Here is a 6000-nt window from a genome sequence, read left to right as displayed (position 1 = left end):
CCTCAAAAAGTCCCCCCCCCCTGAAGCCCTGTCAATGCAAAAGGGGGCAAGAAAATAAATGACCTGTAGACACAAGGTCATAATTTGTAGCTCTGTTTTTCCTTCCTTCCTCAAATTGCAGCTGAGTCCACTGGTTCTTCCACCACATTTTCTATAGGCCAGAGGAATCCAGTTTGAGGCATCAGTAGATCCAGTGACTGATCTCCATGGTACAAAGTCATAAGATATCAGCAGCTGTGACAGCTGGTAAAACTCTTAAGGTGCCAGGTGGGAAGGCTGTTCCATGGGGAAGCTGCTAGTTTGAGTGGTCCCCACTGTTTTGGCACAGCTTGGCACAAGCTATATATATATATACCTTTGTTGTACTACTAATTTATTTAAAAATGAGTATTTTTATAAAAAAAATGTTCAGTGAAGTACAACTGCACTTGTGATGAATTTGGATAAAGGGACAAGAATTACTTGGGTTCAGAAGATAAATTAACCTTTCAAGAACGTAGCCAATTCCAGGAGAACCAAAAAGAAGCACTAAACCCCTCTACTCTCTCTGATGTGATGTCTCTTTTGATCTTTTTTAATACCTGCACAGGAAAATGGTAGTGGAAGCTAAAGGGATATGCACCCCCCCCCAAGCCAGCAATGGTATTTTTAACTCTCTGCAGAATGACCCTCAACTTATCCATGAGTCATATTAATATCCATTATTGTGACCTTCAAACCTGCTCTTAGTGTATATATGAAGTGGACTTATCCATGAGAAGATATGGCTAAGTCTGTGTTAGAAATCAATCCCTAAAGCTCTGGCTCCTAAAGAAAAAAATCCCTAGTAGCAGAAGTTCTTTGTCTCATTAAACATGTAAGTATAACCCAAAGCATAACACAATTCTAAGGAAAACAAGTATGGTAAAATGAGACTGCAATTAACCTGTCAATGTTAGAGGTAGGGAATCAAACGAAAGTTTTATGTTTATTGGGGTGGGAAATTGTTTTCCAAAATATCATGTATAGTTTTGGACAGATAATACAAGGCAAACTAAAATGAGAAGAACCTTAAGTAGCAAATAAATAAAATATGGTGTCTGTAAATTTTGATCAGTCAGCAGTTTGCCATATCTAGTTTATGTCTGACTGACTGAATTGCTTGGTGTAGGTGATGTATCAGCCTTAAAGGAATAGCAAGAAAACAAAGCATTTCTTAATATTTTTTACAGAACTTCCAAATGGAAGTAATGTGAATTGAAGAAAAATAATGGGTGTAGAGCAGGGGTCCCCAAACTGAGGTCCCTTCTATACTGCCATATAAAATCCAGATTATCTGCTTTGAACTGGATTATATGGCAGTGGAGATTAATATAATCCAGTTCAAATCAGATAATGTGGTTTTTCTGCTTTGATAATCTGGATTACGGTATATAGCAGTGTAAATGGAGCCAAAGGCCCACAGGCCAGATGTAGCTCTTAAAAGTCATTTACCTGGCCCATGCCCTAAACTTTAGACTTAGGGTCATCTTAGGTCTGAGATGATTTGAAGGCACACAACGATAAATATTCAGATTGTTAGCTGACTTGAGTCCCCTCGAGAAGAGATATGCGGTATAAATAAAGTAAATAAAATAATCAATAATAAATAACAACAATAATCCTAATTAACTTGACTATCTCATCAGTAAAAAAAAAAAAAACAGGCCCACACTTCCCATTGAAATATTGGTAAATTTATGTTGGTTAAAATTATTTTTCATTTGAAATATTGTATCATTCTTTCATGAGCTTTTTTTGCACTAGAAGTAAGATATGTGCAGCTTATATGCAGAACAAGAATAGGGCTCCACAGCCACATATGGACCCACAATAAGACAATCCTCCTCGGAAAACGAGGGATCGCCTAAAGATAAAAAAATGTGCAGCCTGCACAGGAATTGGTTCATTTTTTTTTTCAAATGTGAACTGGCCCTCTGCTTAAAAAGTCAGAGGACTCCTGGTTTAGAAAAAAGGCACATTGAAAAAATGCACTAAAGTCAAATTCAAATGTAAATTAATTTTTAATAATAACAACAACAATAATAATAACAATATTTTTTTGGCTAGGGAGCTTAATAGCCAATGGCTGCCTGGAACTAAATTATTTGTCTTACAAACTTGTACATGAATAAATAGGATGTTTATTTTGAAAGGCTACAATTATGAGTACATGTATCTGAAGAAACACGTCTTACATCAGTCTGCAGTCTACTAATTGAGTCTCATGGCTATTATTTTGATTATTTATATTTTTGATTAATTAGTTCTCTAACCATGCAGCGTTCTCAAAGAAATGTACAAGAAATATTAAAAAGCAGTATTTAAAAAGAGATTTAAGCACCAGAGTGGCATAGTACGGATGTTGAGTTGCAGATCTGGAAATCTGGGTTCGAATACATGTTTGGCAGGTCATATTCTCTCAGCCTCAGAGAAAGGCAATGGTAAACGTCTTCTGAACAAATTTTGCCAAAAAAAAAAAAAACCCTGTGAAAGAGTCACCTTTGCTTTGCTGTTGACTTGAAGGCATAAAAGAACAACAAAATAAGATTTAAAAAATATTTCTACAATTTCTTAAAAACAGATCAAAAACCAAAGTCCAGTCTACCATCAAGCTGGCATTCACTGACGGTAACTCTATGAATATCAGACATCAAAGACATCATATTATTTGCCACCCTGGTCTTCTTTACCAGCCGCTTTCCACTTTGTCAGACCTACCTTAATCAGTTTGGTTTATAAGAAGAATTGAGTTTTGATTTTCTCCCTGACTGAATTATTTGTATTTTTGGAATTTCATAGTATCTTCAAACTCCTCTGCAGCACCATTTTTCAAATGTGCTGATTCTTTTCCTATCAGCTTTCTTAACCATCCAGTTTTCACAACCATAATTGGAAATACCGTATTTTCCAGAGTACAAGAAGACTGGGCGTACAAGACCGCTCCCCAACTTTTCAAGTTACAATTCAGTGTTGGGGATATACTTACCGTATAAGACCCCTCTCCCAACACAATTCTATTGATTCGGTAACTACGATTCCCAGAATGCCTCAGAGGGCATGTCCAAGGCATGCTGTCCCGGGTGGGCTGCTGGGAGTCATAGTCTGGAGGTGCTTCCTTAGACCTGGGTGATCCCGGTGACCATTGGAGGCTTCTGCCAACTGCTCAGGTGGCCTTGCTTCTTTCCTCTCTCTCCTGGTTGCCTGCAAATAGTGACGTGGGAGGATTTGGAGGGCCTTAAAAGTAGTGTGGAAAGGGTGGTGGCAGTGGGATGAAATAATACAATCTTAACTGTAGCTCAGAAGAGATTGAGTTAGGGGCGTTTCCACTGGGTGGATATGCCACAAATGAGATGGTCCAACAAATGAAGCTGTCTTATCTACTATTCACCAATCTAGCCTCACTGATCAAGGGTACATACTACAGAGTCTCTGTTGGAGTCATCAAATTCTCTGTGAAGATACGCAAACAAACAGACAGACAAATGGGCACAGAGTAACGGAATATATGTTTGCATAGTTATAAACACTGGTTGTGCAGTAGTTTAAAGGGATTTTGGCTTTCATAAATAGTACAGTGTCTAGATACAGGAAAGTCATTCTATCCCTCTATTCTGCCTTGGTCTGACCACACCTGGTATACGGTATCCAATTCTGGGCACCACAATTAAAGGGAGATGTTGACAAGCTGGAATCTGTCCAGAGACGGGTGAGTAAAATGATCAAGGGTCTGGACAACAAGCCCTATGTTGAGTGGCTTAAAGAGCTGGGCAGAAGAGGAGGTTGAGAGGAGACATGATGGCCATGTATAAATATGTGAGGGGAAGTCATAGGGAGGAAGGAGCAGGCTTGTTTTCTGTGTTTATACATTTAGGATTATTCTGTAGAAATAATTAAAGTTATAACATTAAAAGGCACAGTAAGTGATATCTATAAACTGTTATTAATGAATGAACAGGAACAAGATTATTTGAAGGAAGTATGGGAAACAGACTTGGGGGGGGGGAATGAATAATCAAGAATGGGCAAACATATGGAATATGAGAATACTAAAAAATATGTCTATCAGAATTAAAGAAAATTACTACAAAATGATATGGAGGTGGTATCTAACCCCTATTAGATTAAATCAGATTGATAAAAAATATTCAAATCAGTGTTGGAGAGGTTGTCAGGAAATAGGGACGTATCTTCATATGTGGTGGTCATGTTATATTATACAAAAATTTTGGGAAAGCATGTTCAAAGAAATAAGAGCAATAATAAAAATATTGCTGAGATTACACCAAAATTAGCTTTATTACTGGAGCCCCCGGTGGCGCAGTGGGTTAAAGCACTGTGCCGGCAGGACTGAAGACTGACAGGTCGCAGGTTCGAATCCGGGGAGAGGCGGATGAGCTCCCTCTATTAGCTCCAGCTCCTCATGCGGGGACATGGGAGAAGCCTCCCACAAGGATGATAAAACATCAAAAATCATCCAGGTGTCCCCTGGGCAACGTCCTTGCAGACGGCCAATTCTCTCACAACAGGAGCAATTGCTCCTGACACGACCAAAAAAAAAAAAAAAAAGCTTTATTACTTATACATGACAATATAATTCCTGTACAAGAGGAGAAAAAAATGGTTTCTAATTTGATAACAGCAGCTAAATTGTTAATAGCAAAAAATTGGAAGGGAAAAAAAAGAAATTCAATTAGAGGAATGGTATAGGGAAATTTGGAATATAGCGATTAATGGTGAGCTAACTTGCAATATTACAATTAAAAGGGGAATATGTAAACAAACAGACTTTTGGAAAATATGGGGAAAATGTATCGAGTATGTGTTTAATGAGGGAAAGGGGTATAAGCCAGCAAGAGAAACAATGATATTTTGGAATGGTGAAACAACATGAGTTGGTTGGTCCTGGTGGAGGGGGCACAAACTAAGGGTAAGGGAAAGAGGGGGGGGGGGAAGTATCAAAGAGAAACAACAGGAATGGACCATGGTCAATATCCAAAGAGTGCTCATTATTATGATTCCAAAACAGAATAAGATTGAATGATGGGACATGTCTAGAATTTGCATGTTGCATATATGTTACGATCATATTGTATTTGGAGAGTGAATGAGTGACTTGATTATAAGGATTGGTCAGATTCTAATTATTATTTTTTGTTTTGTAAATTGAGAGAAGTCTGAATTGATTTATAGTTAGTTGGAATTTGTAGTAGTTATAGAATATAGGAATAATTTAGTGATAAAGGTATGTTTACTTAATGTGTTTATGTTAAATTGAATAAATGCAATAAAATAATTAAAAAATAAAAATAAGAAATAATTAAAGTTGTTCTTTGGTATAGAAAGTGCGAAAAGTCATTTTTTTTTTTCTGAGGCCCACTTGGAGAAATTGTTTCAAAACAAAAATAATAAAAGAATCTCAGTTTAAATGCCTTTTATTTCCTTTTTCCTATCATGACAGATAAATAAATCTCATAGCAAAACCTGGCATGGAGACTGAAACATTCTTATTGGAATGTGCCCAGTTCCATAATAAGTGCAAAACTACAGATGGGTGCATGCAATACACAAGCCTCACCAGCTGCTGTTATCTCTTATGAAGAGAGGTTACTGGTTTGCACTGAAATACTTCCTTTCAGCAAGTTTCCTATTTTTCCCCCTTCAGGTGTTCCCTCAGTTAATCTTTAATTCACATAGAATTACACTTCAAGTTCTGCTCTGGTGACAGCATTTTCAAGTATGGCTGGAAAAAAAGACTGAAGTGTAGGGGAATAGGATGCTATTTTTGGATGTTTTGACTATGTCTATCACATCTTCTTTTCTTTTTTTACTGACATTAGTGAACACTGAAGAGAAGGACTCATCTCTGTTACAGCTTGAGAATTTAGACCAGGCCAATGCTTCATACATTATTGATCTTGACCTGGTGGAAGCATGTAGCTGCAGGGATCAGGGCAAAACTAGGACATTGCCCTTCAAATA

Source organism: Anolis sagrei, chromosome 1 (assembly GCF_037176765.1).
Source record: "Anolis sagrei isolate rAnoSag1 chromosome 1, rAnoSag1.mat, whole genome shotgun sequence".
NCBI classification, from domain to species: domain Eukaryota; kingdom Metazoa; phylum Chordata; class Lepidosauria; order Squamata; family Dactyloidae; genus Anolis; species Anolis sagrei.
The sequence above is the reverse complement of the archived record's forward strand: the minus strand, read 5'-3'. Positions refer to the sequence as shown.